This window comes from Elgaria multicarinata, chromosome 4, assembly GCF_023053635.1.
Source record: "Elgaria multicarinata webbii isolate HBS135686 ecotype San Diego chromosome 4, rElgMul1.1.pri, whole genome shotgun sequence".
Taxonomy (NCBI): Eukaryota; Metazoa; Chordata; class Lepidosauria; order Squamata; family Anguidae; genus Elgaria; species Elgaria multicarinata.
The window spans coordinates 108,120,656-108,140,194 of NC_086174.1; positions in this window are offsets into that span (position 1 = coordinate 108,120,656).

Sequence of the window (19,539 nt, forward strand, 5' to 3'; positions counted from 1 at the left end):
CATAATGCATATATGAAGCCACCGCGGAGCAGGAAGCGTTGCTTGCTCCATCCGAACTGTCCTTGAAAAGAAGCAAGAAGGCCAGTTCACACATTCAAGCTTGCAGGGTGAGATCTATGGCAATGATAAGCACAAGTTTCTCCCTGCCCCTTTCAGGGGTTCCCAATGATGGATGACTCGGCACTACTTGGTTAATTTAGGGCCAAGAAGGAAAATCAAGCTCATTTAGTCCTTTTGAAGTAGGAGCTTGTAGGGATAATGGGAATTCCCTGACTTTCCAGATCAGGCATACTTCTCTGGTCTCTAATATCATAATAGAAATCTGAGGTCCAGGACTTTATAATGGGGTTGATTTTGGCCTGGGTGAAAGGGATATGTCAGTGCAGAAGAGGGAGGGGGAAATCCACCACCGCATGTTCTGCCTTGGCCCCCAGACCTGTCAATGGCATGGGCACTCTGCCTCCCCCCTCCCCACAAACCCCCACTTAGAACTTAGAAATAAGTTCTACTTCTTGCCCAGGTAGATGCGACGGCCTACTATCAGCTTCAGCTGATATGCCAGATGTGCCCCTTCCTAGAGTTGGAAGACCTAAAGACGGTAATGCACGCACTGGTAACTTCGAGGCTCGACTTCTGCAATGCGCTCTACATGCGGCTACCTCTGTGCCTAGTCCTGAAACTTCAATTAGTCCAAAATATGGTAGCCAGGGTCACTGGTACACCTAGGGGTGACCACATTACACCAGTTTTAAAATCTCTTTACTGGCTGCCGATTAGTTTCTGGGTGAAGTACAAAGTGTTGGTTATTACCTTTAAAGCCCTACATGGTTTGGGTCCAGGCTACCTGCGGGTCACCTTCTCCTGTACAATCCGCCCCGCACACTCAGGTCCTCTGGGAAGAATCTACTTCAGCTAGCAAAAACTAGATTAATGTTACCCAGAGGACCTTCTCTTCTGCTGCTCCCAGACTGTGGAATGGCCTGCTGGAGGAGATTCGTCAACTTGAAAGTCATTTAGAATTTAAAAAAAGCAATAAAGACTGATCTATTCCGGCAGGTCTATCCAGTGAAATTTCATAATGTTTTTAGGATGTTTTAAGGATGTTTTTAAAATGTTTTAATCATGTATGGTATGTTTTTAATCAGTTTTTAATGTGTATTTTATATCATGCTTTTATACTGTTTGTTTTATACTCTGAATGGTTTTAGTTTTTGTGAACTGCCCAGGGAGCTTCAGCTACTGGGCTGTATAAAAATGCAAATAATAATAATAATAATAATAATAATAATAATAATAATAATAAATAATAATAACAATATTTTTGTAAGTAGCTTGGCCAGTGGAAGCTGGTGGCTCGGATTTTGGTGTGTGTGTGAATCCATTTTGGGTTTCAGTCAGAACAAGCCTGAACTCTAAAGAAGTCATCCAAAGTGCTGAACGCTTTCTTCAAAATGGAGTTAACACCTTGGATACTCCTTTAGATTCTTTTCTGGTACTGTCTGAAACCCAGAATGGATTCACAGCCCCATCAAAATCTGAGCCACCAGCCTCCACAGAGCTTGGCTGATGTCTGTGCCAATCAGATCCAAGCCAGAGGGCTTTGGCCACCATTCACCTTCCCCAACCTGATGCCCTCCAGAGGTGTTGGACTACAACTCCCATCATTCCAGTCAGCATGGCAAATGGTGAGGGGTGATGGGAATTGAAGGCAGCTATGCTCCATCATTGCAGTTTTAAAGAAGGGCTTGCAAACATATTATTTTACTCTGGCCTTCTCCTGATATCAATTGTTGTTGCTGTTTTTATTGTTCTTTAGAGTGCGTTCTTACTGTTTTATTGTGCTTTCATTGTGCTTAATATTGTATCAGTTTTATGTGTTTTATTATTGCATGCTGCCTTGGGAGGGCTTCTTCCCCGAAAGGTGGCCAAGAAATATGGTAATTAAAATAAGTAAGTCCAAAACACCTGGACCACACTAGGGTGGGGAAGGATCTCTTAGGCTATAGTGGCTTTAAACATATCATGCAGGCATCACTTAGGCAGGATCTACACTACTGCTTTATAGTGGTACTGAAGTGCACTGACAACTGTTGGGGCCCTTGGCACATCTACACCAAGACAATATAGCACCATGAAAGCGGTATGAAAGTGATATATGGTATGTGTCAATGGGCCCTAACTGTTCTCAGTGTACTTCAATACAGCTATAAAGCAGTAGTGTAGAACCTGTCTCCATATACTGCTTTCATACCACTTTCATAGTACTATATTCTGCTTGGTGTAGATCTGGCCTTATAAACCAGTGAGACACAGAAAGGCTGAGTTCCCACAACACACTAATCCACCCAGTGTGGGTTGCGGTGAAACCCTGGGTTATCATGTTGTCTGAACGCAGTGCGTTTTCTGTGGGGTTGCTCATTATCCATGCAGAGTGGCTTGTTAACCACACTGAACACCCCAACAACACACTATGAGTTCACAAGGTGGCTTGCTCAGGAGGCCACCCTGCAGAAAATGCACTGCATTTGGACAACATGCTAACCTAGCCTGCGGAACATGTGCTACATCCAGACAACACCATAACCGTGGTGGGTTAGCATGTTGTATGAACCCAGCCAAAGGTATTGGTCTCATCTTATTAAACAGCTAGATTCTTTAAGGTTGGGAAAGGGTAGCTTCCCCCTTTGTGACATGGGCCCAAGACACTGAAAAGAATAACTTACATGACCCCAGAGAATGTGAAAAGAACGGGTTTTGGACAAGCCTATTCTAAAGTTAGGTTTCAGTTTCCAGTGTGAGTTCAAGGTAATGGTTGTAGAAAGAACAGCTAATATTTACCTTTCTGAGCTTAGTCCTGGTAGGAAATCAAAAATTCCCATAGCACACTCAAGATTTTTAAAGGAGGGTAGCCACTAACTCTTTGGTGTAGACATGATTTGAAAATGGAGTGGTAATGGTTGGATGTTGTCTTTTATTTATTTATTTATTTATTTATTTATTTATTTATATAGCACCATTAATGTACATGGTGCTGTACAGAGTAAAACAATAAATAGCAAGACCCTGCCGCATAGGCTTACATTCTAATAAAATCATAATAAAGCAATAAGGAGGGGAAGAGAATGCACCAAGCAGGCAGTATAAAAGTCAGAACAATTCAAGTTTTAAAAGCTTTAGGAAAAAGAAAAGTTTTTAGCTGAGCTTTAAAAGGGAACAAACAATATACATGCCACTTAGGACTGATTAAGACATGTCTGCTTTTGGCTCTCCAGAAATCGAATTTGGGCACTGTTTTTTTTAAAAATAAAATATCAAATGGCAATAGCGTTGTCAAGGAAAATCAGAGTCATTACAGAATCTATACAGACAGAATGAGAAAAACAAGAGTGAGGCTCTTGACTTGGTGAGTGAAAAGAAGAACACATGAAATATGGGTCTGGTAGCACTGCCCATGTTCCTCTGACCCTTTGGCAAAAGATGGCTCAGAATGCAGACTCTTCATCTTTGACAATCATGTAGTTAAGAAATTTGTGGCTTTTTTTAAAAAAGAGTCAACTGGTTTAAAAAAATTGATTACTGTTTATGTAACAGACAACCTAGATTGGCTTTTAGTGAGTGGAGGGGACATAGTTATTGATAAACATTCTTACTCTGATTGCTAGTTATTGGGGTTGTTCAACCTGATCCTACACATTTTTACCCAGTGATAAGCCCCACTGATTTCATTGGGACTTGGTTCCCTGCAAATTTGCTTAGGGTTTTAGCATCCATCATTTAAATTTAATTTTCTAGAACACCTCCAAGATGTACCAGTACATATCTCCAGTTGGGGGTGCAATTATTTCCTGACACTTGGGGAGTTCAGCAAGGGCACTCCTGAAGTTGATCTTCAGTACAGATGTACAACAACTGGAATTGTTTGGCTTTGGGATCAGATTCCTTATACCTGGGGTATGTTAAGACTATAATACCTGGTAGGCAGGTTGGGACACTCTTCCTCTATGCTAGTGCAACAACTTTGTGGGATTGTTTTGCTAGCCAAGTAATAATGAGATTTTGGTTTCTCAACATTACTTTTAAGTTCATATTTTTATATGTCAGATGAAGATATTTTGAAAGCTCACTGCAATATTGGCAGGTTTGGGAACTGTTTAGAAGCAAGACGGCTCTGCTCTTTCTCCTCAAGAGTCCCCAGATGTAAATTAAAATGCAAGGAGCAAGGTATTTACATAGAAGTACAGGAGGTGCTTAAAATGCATGAAATAGATAAGCACTGCAACTTGTGAAACCTAAGGAAACAATTATCCGAGGTTGGCTGTCAGGTGGATCTCAGTGCCTTAAGTAAAATTGCTTTCTCAGAGGCGTGCACTTCAGCTGGCATTCTTGAGATGCTTTCATAACATCCCTTTCGCAAACAGACTTCCATTCTCCCTTGCCAAATGGCTCAGACCTACTCTTACTAATTAGCTTCATGGAAACTTTGTTGACAATAAAAAGTCTGAATACTCCGAATAAGATCTTGTTCACACAGAACAAATTGTTTTTGCCCTATGGCGAGCAGCCTGGCGTTCACAATGTCAGGTAGTTTTGCATACTCAGCTGGGAGATATTTCTTCTTATTATTTGCATTGTAAGCTCAAATTACTCTTCCTCAAAAAACAAATCCTGCTTGGAGGAAAATAAGTGATGGAAGGAAGGGGTTAGGGGGCATGAGCCAGTGGGCATGCTCATGAGAACACATTGCCTGCGGTGAGTTTTCTTCAAGGCTTCACAATGGTGAATCTGTCTAAATCAAAACCAAAAACTGTGTAATTAGGATCAGTCTGTTTTTCAGGCAAGACCCTTGTGCCTTCAGTGGGGAGAAGTTCAACTGGTGCAGCATTTTCCAGCATGGAGGCACAGTGATTGGAAGAGTCTCATCACTGCCCCCCATTTCCTGGATTTCTTGATATAAGCCACAGAAGTTTTCAAAGTTTTCTTCATCACTTCGAATGCAAAAAGCTGCATTATGCCAGGCAAGACTCTTTGCTCATCAAACCCAGTGTTGTCTATTCTGACTGGCAGCAAAGACTTCCAAAGGTATCTCCGACAGAGGACTTTCCCCTCACCTGCTTACCTGGTTCCTTTTAACTGGTGATACCTGCGACTGAACCAGGGCCCTCCTGCATGCAAAGCATCTTCTCTCCTACTGAGCTATGGGTCTCCTCACTGGCAGGATAATATGGATGACTGATTCACATGACCATGGTACTTTGTCATTATGAAAATTTTAACTTGGAACTTAGGAAGTCAGACCAGTGGTCCATTTAGCCCAGTCTTGTTCACATTGACTGGTAGCAGCTCTCCAGGGTTGCAGGCAGGATTATTTTTCCAGCCCTCCCTGAAGATGCTGGGGGTCAAACCTGAGACCTTCTGCATGCAAAGCAGGTGCTCTAGTACTGAGCTGTGGCCCCTAAAATGCAACATGAAAACAAGCAGCTTGGCATGGTATTCCTCCTTTTATTTAGGCTGCTAAGGCTGACAACCTTTGATGAGTTGTCATTGCACCTGGCCTCTTTGAAGAGCAAATAGAAGTCCACCATAAGAGACCCGATTCAGAACAACAAATGCTCCCTGACTTTGTATTTCCTATTCTCTTACTATGCACAAGTGCTCCAGTTTATAATTAATGTTTTCTCTACAATCAGGGAAGGATGATTTCCCTTCATAATTGCATTTAAGTGGCCTTTTATTTCAGTTGCCATGGAGAGCATATTATAGAAAATGAAATAGAATTATACAGAACAAAGTTATGTAGACACGACATAAGAATGACCTTTCCCCCCCTTTTTTGGGCGGGGGTCATAAGGAGCATGCCAGATTAAAAAACAAAACAAAAACAAAATAGCCTGTAAAATATAAAAAGATCATCCCTGAACAGAGTTGCCAGGGTTTACGTTTGTCCTCCATCTTGCTGTGTAATTGTGTGGAAAAAAACAAATCACTGCCCATGTAGCAGCACACTTGCAATGTCAGGCTACTGTCAGCATAACCTGTCGATCAGCAGGACCCTGCGAGCAAAAAGGAGGAAGCCAGGAGGAGCTGGAAGGATGGGGCTAGCTAGCTTCACTGGAGGTGATTTAGAGAGCACTATTACTGCTCTGCTCCCCCTTCCTCTCTCACTCCCCCCTCCATTCCACAGTGGAGGAGAGCACTCTAACTCAGTGGTTCCCAATTAGCTAAGTACTGCGGACCCCTTGTTTTTCAAATGCCAAGCCATGGACCCCCTACTTTTGAAAAATGTGTCATCTCTATGGTAGTTACCTGTGCGAAGCAATTTTTTGGAGAAAATAAGGGATAGCCCCTAATAAGCAAAGGATTTTAGGTATACTAAAAAACAGACCATAAAATTTGAGATATTTGTGATTTTACCAAGCAAAAATGACAATGGTTTAGTTAGGAATATAAAGACGAATTTAATTTTACTAACGTCTAGTTTACAATTGAACAAATTATGACTTGTCTAGCAGCTACTAAACCTAAATGTGATGGGAGAAATCATGCCTCTTTTTGTCCCGAACAATCCCTTCCACATCCGGTTCAGTATTTCACTGACAATAAAATACATCTATCCACAATAAAATCTCTAAATCACCCTTCAGCAAAATTTATGGGATTACAAATCAGTTATTTTAGTCTACCTAAATAATTAAAAGTCTGTCTGTCAAAGTATTCTAGTATCATGTAAAATGCATTGTAATGTATTCTAAGAAAACCAAATATCGACTTTAGCAGGCTTCCATAGGGAAGCAACTCTAACACTGGGGCCTTCACAGAAAAGACCCTACACCAAATCCAAGTCAATAGTATAAGAAACCAGGAGCAGGGGCTCCTCCCTTATATATAGGTTTATATTGTGTGAACTGCCTAAAGAACTTAAGCTATTAGACATTATAGAAATGAAATAAATACAATAATAACATTAATATGGAAGGAGGTACTCCTTAGCTGTGCTAGGACAAGGCATCATTAATCTAGCTTTCGTTTCTGTTTGGTCTCCATCACTGTTGGTTGTGTGTTGTTCGTACAAAGTGTTCACTTTGGCCAGATCTTCACCCTGTGTCATATATCAATACGATCCCATCATGGTGATGCTATGCTGTATTTTGCATTTATAACTTGTAATACACACACAATGGTATTTTGGATAATACAGAATGAAAAGCAGGAAATAACACTAGAAAAGTGATATACGGAATGTGTAATGTGCCACAGCGGTTATCAGTGCACTTCAATATCAATAAAAAGTACCAGTCTAGCTCATTGTGCTGCAGGTTGACGAGAAGGGTAATGAAAGAGCCAGGCCTTTTCCCTTTGCCAATCTGCCTCCTGTTTATTTCTGTTGCACCTGCATATTGACATGCTTTTCACCACATTTTTTGAAAACCTCTCTTGCTTACTTCCCTTTTTGTCACATTCAACATTCCATGGAGATGGAGTCTTTTGATTTCCCCCACTCTCAATAACCTATGCACATTATTGCACCATGTTTTTGAGAGGCTGTAACTCTGTACTTACAACAAGGGGGGGGGAAAGTGGTTTTGTTGTAATACATAAGCAGTGGAGAACATGTTGTTCTCTTGCTTCTCCCAGCAGTAAACACTGGCACCATTGGAATGCAAAACATCATTTTCAGAAACTAAGTTCCCGTTACTAAGCTAAGGAGCAGTTTCTGTTGGTTAAAAATGATCATGGCACTTCATTCTTCCCAAGGGAAAAGGTTATTGCTCAGAACAGGTGCTTTGCATGGAGACAATGTCAAGTTCATTCTTCAGTATCTCCAGAGAAGGCTGGGAAAGACCCACTGTCTAAAACCTTAAAGGGTCACTGCCAGAGAGTTTATGCGCTCCTCTAAATGAGTGATTTATTGCATGCTTGTGATTGGCCACTCACACTTGCAGACGTTTTTGGGTCCATTACATGATGTTACCAATGACCAGGACGTCTCCCATGGTCAGGGCCGGCTCCAGGAGTAGGCAGGTCAGGCGTTTGCCTAGGGCGCCGCCTGTCTTACTGTCTTAAATAGGATAAGACAGTAAATAAATTTTGTGTGTGTGTGTGTGTGTGTTTAAGCCAGCCGCTCTCCCTGAAGCCCCCACCTGTGTCTGCCCGTGGGCAGGTGGTCGCCTGAGTGGGAGGCGGTCTGGCCGAGGCTGCCTGGCTTGGTGCGGGTGTGCAGCTCCTCCTCTTCCCTTCTGCCCAGGGTGGGCCGAGGGCTCGTGTGCCGCCTCCTCCCTCCTCCCCCCGCAGCTCCTTCCTCACCGTGATCTGCATTCTGGGGCTCTCTTGGGTGGCTTCTCCAGCCGAAGGACCGAGGCTGCCTCCTCGCCTTGCCTGCGGCTCTGCGGCTGCTGCTGCTGGTGCTGCTGCGGCATCGCCCCCCTTTCCTTCAAGTGTGGAGGTGGCGGAGGAGGAGGAAGAGGAAGGCGATGGCTACTGAATGGGATTCCTTTGCCCAGGATGGGGGGGGGGGCTGGTGAGGCCAACAGAAAGAAGGAACAAAGTCCAGAAATGCTATCCTTGCTCTGGCCCTGCAGGATCAGGGCCACCGAAGGGTGGATTTCTCCAAGGGAGATGTTCCAGGGCTCAAGGCTGCTGCTAGGAAGCCAAGCCCTTAGGATGGGAGCTTGCACCCCACTGGCCCTTCTGGATTGCAAGGGAGTGGGTTGTGTTGTGGTTATGTAAGGCGCTCTGCTCAAGCTCAAAGGCTCATGTGCTTTGGACTCCAGCACAATTCGGCTGGGGGCGGTGCCGTGCAGCCCTCCGAAAGCAGCCGCAGTGGGGAGGGTCTTGGATTTCGTGCATAGGTTCTTAGATGGATTTCTAAAATGATGTAACAGGAAAACTACAGATTCTGAACATTTTGAAGCCATTGGGAAGGGAGTGTGTGTGTGTGTGTGTGCGTGAGAGAGAGAGAGAGAGAGAGAGAGAGAGAGAGAGAGAGAGAGAGAGAGAGAGAGAACCCTCTCTGTAAGACTCTCAGCATAATTATTCCTTATTGAGAGTATTGACTTACGGTGCAATTCTATGCACATTTACTCACTAGTAAGATCCATTGTATTCAATGAGATTTACTTCCCAATCAGTGTGCATAGGAGTGGAGTCCTAATGTATCTTTTACGTTTGAAAGATTCAGTGCTCCAATTCATGCTCAGTTTCCCAAGATGAGACCAGGGTCATCACATCTAAGAAGTGAAGGAAATGTACATTCTTCAGTTCTATAGTCCTGTGGTTTGGGGGATTGTTCTGGTTAGATGCCGCAGCAGCCCACAAATGTGATCCTAATATCCGAAATTGACAGAAACACTGTAGGTTATGCCACCATGGCCACCATATGCAACAGAGCAACACATGGGTTGTCCCAATTATGTTTCTTAAAAAAGAGAGAAGGAAAATAAAGAAAAGAAACATGGAGCCTTGGGACTATGGAACTCACTGCAACAGTTTTTAATAAAGTTCTCAATTGGACCTCACTGCTAGAGAATGCTACCTCAGCTAGAAAACCTTGACCCACTGCTACTAAAATAAACTTCCTATACCTAAAATTTTAATATGTATATGTGAATGACCTAGGGATTTTATTACAGTGGTATATAAAATTCAGAAATAAATTTAAAAAATTAAATAAAAAACTCCATAACTGCCCTGACAACTGAATGGTGTGGATGGTGGGTGGGGAGAATAACGTAAGGAAAGGCAGTTCCAGATTTGCAGGCAGGACTGAGGGATCAACAATATAAGAAGAGTCCTGCTGGATCACGCCAAGGATCCGTCTTGTTCAGTATTGTGTTCACACAGTGGCCAAACAGCTCTGCTGGCTGGGAGACAATGGGACTTGTAGTCCAACACAGCTGGAGGGCACCGGGGAAGACCTGTACCACTTACATCTCTTCTAAATATGCTTCAAGAATTGCAATAAGAACTGATCTTGTCTGCATCCCTCGGACGTAGGTAGTGATGGCCACCAATTTGGATGGCTTTAAAAGGAGGTTGGATAAATTTCTGGAGGAGAAGGCTATCAATGGCTACTAGCCCTGATAGTTAAGTGCAACCTCTGATAATAATAATAATAATAATAATAATAATAATAATAATAATAATAATAATTTATTTATCTATTCCTTACCCGCCTCTCCGTCTGGATCGAGGCAAGGAACAACATTAAATACAAAAATAATATAAAATACATAGAACTGATTAAAACATATAAAATTAATACATTAATAAAATAACTGCACCCCAAAGCTGCAAACGCAGTCTTTCAGGGTGAGTGGGGCGCAGTACTGACATTTAAGGGTCACAATTTTATACAAATTAGCTGTTTTAAGGGGGGAAAAACATAATAAGTTCAAGTTTTGTGCTTTTTATTTTTTCTACAAAACTTCTGTTCTGAAAAATTGAGGTTGGCAATTTTTTGGGTGTGTGTGTGTGTGTGTGTGTGTGCAAGTAGCTCACCTTGCCTAGGGTGCAAAATAGTCTGGGACCGGCCCTGCCCATGGTATCCTCCAGAAATCCTGGTAGGAAAGGAACTACTTTTAAAGTGGTAATAGCTGGGGGGAAACAGGATCTCCCACCACAAGATGGTGCTGTCTCAATAGAAGTGAAGGGTGGGGAAGTATTCAATTCAAAGCACATGGTTGCCCCTCTCTGCCCATGTAATGCAGCTCATAACAATCACACCAAAGAACCAGGAAGCAAAGCCCTGGGTAAGCAGTGTGATTTCCACTTAATGTAGAGACACTCTATGTGTATACAGCTGCATGTCCATAGAAATCCCTTTAGACTAAGCATGATGAACCACTTTTAGTCCAAGGGCTGAATTCTATTTCGGATCAGCCCTTGGGGGATCACGTTCCGGTAGTGGGCAGGGCCCAAAGCTAAAAGGGGCGGGCCCAAAATTGCTAAAATACATACTAGTCTAGCTGTTACTGCTGGTAACAAATTCTTAGAAGAGACATTCCAACCTTTCAGAATGGGGGAAAAACTGCACAAAAGGTGGGAAGCCACCAAATTACTGATGGTTGGGTGTGGCCAGAGGAAGGGGTGTGGCCACCTGGGAGAACTCCAGAGGGCTGGATTGGGACCCAGGAGAGATGGATTTCACCCACAAGCATGAGGCTCTGCACTGCTGCTTTGCACTTTTCAATTTAAAGTTTAGTTGAAAGAAAGCCATGTGGATTGTTCTCCAACTACAACTACTGCCTGCACCTGAAAGTTATCCAGCCAAGTGGAATGGATGCATCTATAGATACAAATTGAGAAGCGAGGATCAGCTGGTTAATATTCCATTGAAAAACTGTGTCCAGCTGCATTGAAGGCAGATACAGGACATCATTAAATTTCAGGGGGAAATGGTCCACTATAATAAAATAAAATAAAAAATCTTTTTGATACTATTGGGGAAAACAACATCAGAAAAGAGAGTAAAAAGGCTGCTTCACAGCCAAAGTTTCCATTATTTTTGTTCCACTGAACTGTAAACTGTTTCTCTCCATATATATGGCTTTGAGCTCTTGCAATTCCACAGTACCAAAGCAATTTCTCCCCATTCTCATCCACGGCTGGGTTTATTGTTTTAAAAATACAGCTGTTAGATCTCCTCAGGACAAATAGAGGATCGGTCCCAGCTCAGGCACTTCATCTGAGTTCTGTGATTTGCTTTGTAAGAATGAAAGGGTTGTATCCCAGGTTGGCAGTCCTCCAGCAGGATGGAAACCACAGGCAGAACAGATCCCCTCACCCCACACACTTCCAGCCCTAAATCTATGCATCCTATACATGCTTACTCAGAAGTAAGCATCTCATAAATAAGTAAAGCCCATTGTGTTTAGTGGGGCTTCCTCCCAGGTAAGTGTGCAGAGGATTACCTGGGAAGAAGCCCCACTAAACACAATGGGCTTTACTTATTTATGAGATGCTGTATCTGGAGAACCTGGTGACATTCCCTCTCCATCCCAACAGTTAAAGCTGCAGGTGCCCTGCCCTCTTTCAAATCTGGTCACTCTAGTATAGCTTCTGCAGCTTTAACTGTTGTGATGGAGGGGAATTTCACCAGGTTCTCCATATATACAAATGGCACCTGCTGAAATTCCCTTTTCTGTGCAACTGTTAAAGATACAGGAGCTCTGTCCTCCTTTTCATATGGTCACCCTATATATTTACTATCTGCATAATAGATGTTTGCTTTATATCCAATCTTCTCCAACTCTTTGGCTGAGAATCCACAGCTTTCGTATCCCTATCATCTTCATCATCATCATCATCATCATCATCATCAGACACCACCAAATGCCTTGGAATACAGGAAAAATCTTAACTTGATGCTAAAAAGATGGCATCTAATGTATTCCTCAAATGCACAGCATTTACTTGCAGGTAAATCTCACCTATCTCTATTGGATTTATTTCTCATTGCTTCAATTTGAAGGAAAAGAGTGCTGTCTGACTTCCAAAGCCTGCAATTTTTTACATCAATTACAGTTGGCTCTACAAAGAATGATTTCCTTAACCTAAAAGTTAACATGGCAATAAAAGCTTGTACCAAACTGCTAATTCATTGCTCATTGCCAATGGAATTTGAATTGGCATAAGCTTATCCGTGCAGTGCATGCAACAATTGCTGATGGATGGGTTAAAAAGTAGGCTGTGTGATGCTTACTACCACAGCTTCTGGTCAGCTAGCTGAACATCATTTACACAAGGACTGGGTCAATGGCAAGAGACACGTAATTAATCATTTAGTTTGTAACCGAGAAAGCCTAGTAACAGAATCACTAGGCTGCAGGCCAGTATACAACAGGAGATTAGAGATCAAATACTAAAGAGCATTCTTCCAAGAGATGTTTAGGAGACTGGAGGCTCAGTTTTATAATGCAAAAGTGTTGCTTTGAAGAGAGTTGCTAGCTATGAAAACATACGTTGGAGGAAAATAAACCCCAAATTAGAGTAGATGCAGGTCCCTGATTCAGATCAGTACCCTTGTGTGGGGGTTAGAGGGGCTTTTAAAAACCAGTCTGGGGCCTCTGCACATACTCTAGAGTAAAAGGGGGAATGCAGCAACTTGATTAAAACTAATAAAATAATGGATTAAAATACAATAAGAACACAGCATCAGATTGGAGCAGAGTTGTCTGTTTGAATGAGAGTGGAAGTTGTTATTTCCAACTGGTTTACAGTGTAAAAAGAAACAAGTTGCTGAACTAATGAGTACAAAAATCGCAGTTGCATGCCTTATGTGTTAAATATTTAACTGAATGCATCTCATGGAAAATATTTCTGTGAGAGACACAATATTTAGAAAGCGACAAGTCTGTAAAGCCTTACAAGGGGAGAAAAACAGTTTAGTTTTAAATGTGACACAGTAAAATACTGACGTTACGACTGCTTCGGAAAACTAATATGACATGACATGAATAAAATGAATACTTTAGCAGGTATAGATTAAGTTTTTTACTCCTTTGATTTATTTCTCTTGAATATATAAGTGTCTGCCATCTAACTGGCCAGAATGATAGCATCAATATTACAAGAAAATGAAATGTCCCGATAACTGGGGCTGACCCAATTTTCTTCAGTTTTGCTATTTCAGAGGGGCCAACTCTCACTGAAAACCTCTTAATTAATGTTACCTTTTTCTGGCTGCTGATGTCTGTTCATTGCCTTTTCCTTCAATTTTCTGCTAATTCTATGTCCAGTTTTTCCGCAGCTTTATTTACCCTCAAGTGATTCCATTTCATTTCATCAAGGATATTGTGGTAATATCTCCTGATGTCATAATAACATGTAGCCATATTATGCAGCCTTATATAACCAAGATTTGGTTATTTGCCCATTAAGAGTGAAGTTAATGCTATTATTCAGGTCTCATTGGCAGACCTAGCCAATCTAGGATCACAGAATGAATAAAATTCCCTTTAGGCAGGGAGAGCCTTTTGATTCAAGTAAAGTTTGTACAGTTTGTGACTATTCAAATCACACTCAACAGTGATCATGTGAACTGGCCCAATAAGCATTCCAAAGTGGTAAACTGCAAAAAAGCTCCTCTCAAATATTTCATAGAATGTTTTCCCTCTCCACAGACTCATTCCCACTCATCACAAAATCATTTACATTTTCTGTACTTCTGTCTTGTTCCTGATCATGTATGCTGATTTTGATAGTCAAACCTTCATACTTCACTAAAGAGATGTGACTGTGATTGACCTTTGATGTAAAACGAACTGTCAAAAGACATTTTGCAATTTACATCTTCACCTTAAGAAATTGGACTATTTGTGAATGTTCCACAACATCACATAAGAGCAGAAGGCATTGGCCACAGTATGTTTAGCACCTGTGTAAAGGTGATGACCCAGTCACAAGACATCTAGCTCTTCTAATACTAAAATTAATTGATTAGCAGAGAATTACACAGACTACTTTAATGCATCATTAACCCAAAGTTTCTGTTTAGTCCATTACCATTTCTCTGCTATAAAGTAATGAATCATAACTCTTAACCTGGTTTTCCTGCTGAAACAACATTTATTTGCCTATGGAGTGAACCAAGATTTATTTTGAGCCAGTGCCCTGTTTTTGGAACCCGTAAACTCAGAGGGCAAGTTCACAGGATAGTCAACACAAGATAGTTAACAAGCTACTATGGTTTGTTAACTGCCCAGCGCATGCTGGTCACATGCCAGCCAGATTTGCATAATTACCCTCACTGGTGCTGCTTCTTTTGTTGTCTAAACCCAATGAGAGTGGATTGTTGGTGTTGGTAACAAACCACCCAAAACCCATGGGCTGTTGTAGGGTTCTATGCTGGTTTGTTATGAACTCCAACAAACCACCCTCATTGGATTCAGACGACATGAGAAGCTGCGTCGACAAGGGTAATTATGTAATGCGGCTGGCATGCACAGGGATGGTTAACAAATCACAGTGGCTTGTTAATCAGCCTGTGATTGACCCCGTTCAGACAACACCCTAAACCATGCTGCTTAACCATAAAATGGTTAACGGAATGCATTAATACATTCCATTAACCATTTTGTGGTTAAGCAACATGGTTTAGCGTGTTGTCTGAACGGGGCCATTGTGGTGACCAGTAGCAGAAAGCAATAATAATAATAATAATAATAATAATAATAATAATAATAATAATAATATACTGGGCACGTGCAGAATATACGGCCCACAGTGTCTGAGAGCATCGTTACAACATTCAAGACAGATCGTTTGACTTCCAGGCGTACTATACCCAGCATCTTTTTCTCTCTCTCCTCACACATAATTTAGCAACAGAATGAGATTAAGGATTAGGTTCCAAGTGGTACAAGCCATCTACAAACATACGCTGGAATATAAAACCACATTTTTAAAAGCCTGTGATCCCCAAGGAATGGCCTTTTAAAATAAAAGCAAATGCACATCATTCACATAAACAGAAATCAGGAGAGTAATGTGGGTTGACTGAACCCATCATTTTAGCTGTAGCTTTTTGAGCAAGAGGTTAACCCAACAACACATGAACTTTGATCATCTTGAACAATTGTGACCATCATTTAATATTTGCTTATAACCACCAACGATTATACCATATTGTTGTGGAAAAACAGTCTTGCGGGGGTGCCTTGCCAACAGCGGAGTGCAAAGTGGATGTCTGTAAAATTTTAGATTTCCTTGGCAGGCCATTAACATTAAGAAAGGAGAACTACGCGATTCAACCAGAGGGCAAAAAGCCAATCCTAGTTCATATTACATTTTGGATCTGACATTTCCGGGAAGTAATGTGCACAGTAATCTATTGTTCTTTTAAATATTATGACAGAAGACAGTCCCAAGGGGACCTGCAAGTCACACTCCGTGCAGAAGGAAAAAGGGGTTGAAATGGCCACTGCAGCTTCCTTTGCTCTGGCTGGTCATCCACAGCTGTGGCCAGCTTCAGAAGGGAGATTTCTGCTGCTGCGAATGGAGCTGCTTCAAGAGCAAATGGCAAACAGCTTCTCTGCAACCACCGAGGACTGGGCTGGCTGATGGGGAAATGTTAGGATGCAGCGGCAGCTTCTCCTCCTTTTCCACTCCCAGAGAGAGCATGAAGGTGGCAAAGGTCACACTCTGGTGCATGGTTCCAAAGGAGTAAGACTCACTGAGCTCAAGAGAACTTCCGGCCAGGTAAACATGGATACTGGATCAAAGTTGCTCCTATAGCTGCCTCATGTGCTTTGGCATTATGTAAAAATAATAATAATAATAAAAAATCATTTCTGTATTTGCTTGCTTACTTATTATTTTTCTATATGACTCTTTATACAAGGTGTCTCATGAGCAACACGTCAACAAGACCTAGAATTGACTTTGCAGCAGCAGCATTAAAAAAGAGAGAAGAAACTCACCCTTACCTTTTCCCCTCAGAAAAACACAGGTAGCTTTGGGTGACCAAGAATATGCTGGTGGGTCCAGGGGTCTTTCTGGGCAATCATGCAAGGCAGAACTTGCCTTGTTCAATCCATGTGTAGGCCACCCAGCTTTTCTATATCCTTGTACGCCTCTCTTTTGTTCCTCCTTATCTCATGCTCAGAGAGTTTGGAGTAGGCAGTGATGAGCACAAGACTCACAGTCAACAATCTGATCTTTTCTCCAAGGCTTTCTCACTCCTGCAGCTAGCAGGAGCCATTTCTGCAGAGACAGACCAAGTTCATATGACAAACAGCCCACCATGGCTTAATTTACATGTGGGGGCTCTTGCATCATATTGGCTGCCCACAGGCATCATTTCTGCATGGCGCCTGTGGCTACCCAGCTTGCTATATAATGCAAACCCAGTCTCCAGCCCTCAGATTCCACATGGCTTGTCTTAGGGTTATTTGAGGATTGTTTAACCCTCAAATAACCCCTGCTACCTGGGTTCACACTATCAAATAAGCCATGGCAAGTCAGGCACCTGTGGGCACCATGCAAAAATGGCACCTGGCAAAATGTAACAGCCGCTGTGGGTAAATCTCTAACCATTAGGTATGATATAGGTTAACTAGCATAGTATAGGTGGCTGGGAAGCATGGCTGAAAGCCTGGGTGGGATAAGAAAATTGCATGTTCATAAGCCTATGAAAGTGTTCCAGGAACAGGTAGGTGCGACATTACACCTATACCAGACCCGCCACATAAACCCTTCTTAGGCCAAGCATCACCACTTGAAAACCTGAGGGTGGGTTAAACAAAACCTCTCCCCTAGCTATGAGGGAAACAGGTTAAATATAGGATCTGTTTTTAAATGTACTGTGAGTATATTCTGGTGAGGGTATTTGATAACTGTGAGGCAGGTAAATAATGCCAAGCTGACATGTGGGAATTGGTAGCTAACAAAATAATAATAAGTTTATTGTAATGTTAAAAGCTTCAAATGAAAATATAATGCTTCCAATCCTACCTAATCCAAACTCCCCAACAACCATCTCTCTCTCTCCTCTCACCAATCCTAAATCCCTAGCAATTAATCTCCTCTCACTCCACAAACAATTGCAATCTCCACTCCCAACAACAACATAACGTACTCCTCCCCTCAGTCACTCTTTATACACTCCTTCCCTCACCCTACCTAATACATCACAAACCACATCCACTCGGTTCTAACATTCCATACTCACCAGACATACTAAACTAGATATATACCAGATACTCAATTGTGGGGTAACGCCACAGTACGCTCTACACATGAGGAGGGGGAGTGAGGACAGGTGCGCTAGCTTTCCCCCCACTATTGCCATCCACATGTCGCGGGTAGCTACTTGCAGAGGGGAGACTCCTCTATCCATGGAGGATTAATGCCCAGTTTAAAACCCTGGGAAATTGTGCAGCAGCAGTTTTCCTGCTGTAGAGATAGTTGCCCTGTACATATGGAATGTGAAAGCTTACACATGCTAAGCTTACACAAGCTAAGAATGCCCGCATAGGGCTATGGTATGTAATTTACCCAGCTCTCTTGAGCATGGTACACGCTGTCTTGTTTCTTTGCAGTTTTGCTCCCTTCACAGTTATGTACAACATGCCTCCAAATTAGGCTGCATTGCTATGTAGAAAGAAGGAGCAGCGTAAGGGCAAATGTGTTCTATTGAACTGCAATACTAAGCACGATTAGCGTCAGTAATTGTTTTGTCCCTCTAGTTTTAAAGTAAAGCACTTGTATTAATTATAAGAATTATAAAACTTCTTAAGGGCTAAGAGGAAAATGATTTCCAAGTAAATTATAGCCAAGAGAAGAACTTGAATAAGAAAGAAACAATTAACTTAAAAGTTTACAAATATTATGATGCCTATGTACCCTGTAAAGGTATCATAAGTGTTTAAAATTAATCTCTCTCTTTTTGTTCTTTTAATTCATTTTGGATTAAAAAAAACCCAGTGTGAAGTATGCCCCCTTACTGCAATGCAATCAAGCTAGTGTTTTTTATAATATGACTACCTACAGTGCAATATATGAAAACACACATACACATTATGAATACTGGAGCCCAGAGTCATTAAGCCTCTCACAAAAATATGGAAAAACTACCCTTTGAAACCTTATTTCTTTAACTATTTGTTTATGCCTCAGAGATGCAGTTTCTCTCCTCTCTTTCCAAGGTATCTCCAGTCCTGCTGCCTAGGAAGTATTGCAGGAAGTGAAATACTGGCAGTAGCTGATGGACATCAGGAAGATGTTCCTCAAATTGAGCTACAGCAGACATTTTGAGGTGAAAAAATATAGTTTTCAAGTTTGGGGCCTATTCCTGATGTTACCCAATCTGGGGCAGGATCTACACTACTGCTTTAAAATTGATTTATAACAGTAGTGACAATTGTTGAGGCCCAGGACCCACTCTATATACAGTTTTTAAAACATTTTCAAAGTGTCATATCCTGCTTGGTGTAGATCTGGTGGGATTCATTTACCACAATCCAGCTCATTCCTGTACAATTGGATGAATATCAGACATCCTGGACCACATGGAAGGAGTCCATAATTTGTTTCTTTTCCAAACATGAACATTGCTTCAGTTTCAGGTGGTAATATCAGATTATGCCCTCATTTGAGTTTTACATCACTGTTGTACACAGCTGTAATCACCATGACCTCCCTCAGCCTGGCACCCTTCAGAGATGTTGGACTACAATTTCCATCATGCCCAGCCAACTTTCACTATTAAGTAATGTAATTTCAATTTAGTAGCAACAGTACATTGTGGGGGGCGGACGCAAGAAATAAGAGACGACACAACATATTGGATTTAAACTGGGCCACTTTTATTCAAGATCTGCAAAGGGTTACTGTCTGAAGGGGCTGAATTCCTCTGCCAAGATCTAGATTCCAGATCTAGCAGCCTTCCTTTTGATACACTGTTAACTAGATCAACCTCCCTAGCACATCAGTCCTCTTCCATTATCCTCCATAGCATACAGCCCCTCCTGTCCTTAAGCACTGTGAAGTTTCTTCATAGTTCCCTTTCTGATTAGCTCCTTCTTGCTCCAATTTCCTGTCACC